This window comes from Penaeus monodon, chromosome 21, assembly GCF_015228065.2.
Source record: "Penaeus monodon isolate SGIC_2016 chromosome 21, NSTDA_Pmon_1, whole genome shotgun sequence".
NCBI classification, from domain to species: Eukaryota; Metazoa; Arthropoda; class Malacostraca; order Decapoda; family Penaeidae; genus Penaeus; species Penaeus monodon.
The window spans coordinates 7,348,857-7,349,162 of NC_051406.1; the positions used below are offsets into that span (position 1 = coordinate 7,348,857).

At 41.5% G+C, this 306-nt stretch overlaps 1 protein-coding gene across 1 annotated transcript in view; it reads left to right on the top strand.

The window, feature by feature from the left end:
* The window catches only part of LOC119586548, a 58,792-nt gene that overhangs the window by 27,343 nt on the left and 31,143 nt on the right, over positions 1 to 306 (top strand). The window lies entirely within an intron of this gene.

Genomic DNA, 306 nt, shown 5'->3' on the forward strand with positions numbered 1-306 from the left:
ACTTGTAGCTTCCAGCGCTCTACCAATGCCCATCCGTTACAACTTTCCTCATTTTTCTCCTCATGTTTCACACTTCTCCCTTTCCGAAACTTCTCGGCAATACCCCATTTGTCTGAATCTTTATTATCTCTCCCTGAATATATGTTAAATTCTCAATAGAAGGGACAACACACTACTCGCGTATTCATGACCAAACAACGAGGTGCAAGTAATAAACAGACGCGGTGATGGTCGTTTGCTGAATTACACGCTTCCGTGTCATTGGGGGTGAACGTGATATGACTATTTTCTCGGAATATTTTTTTT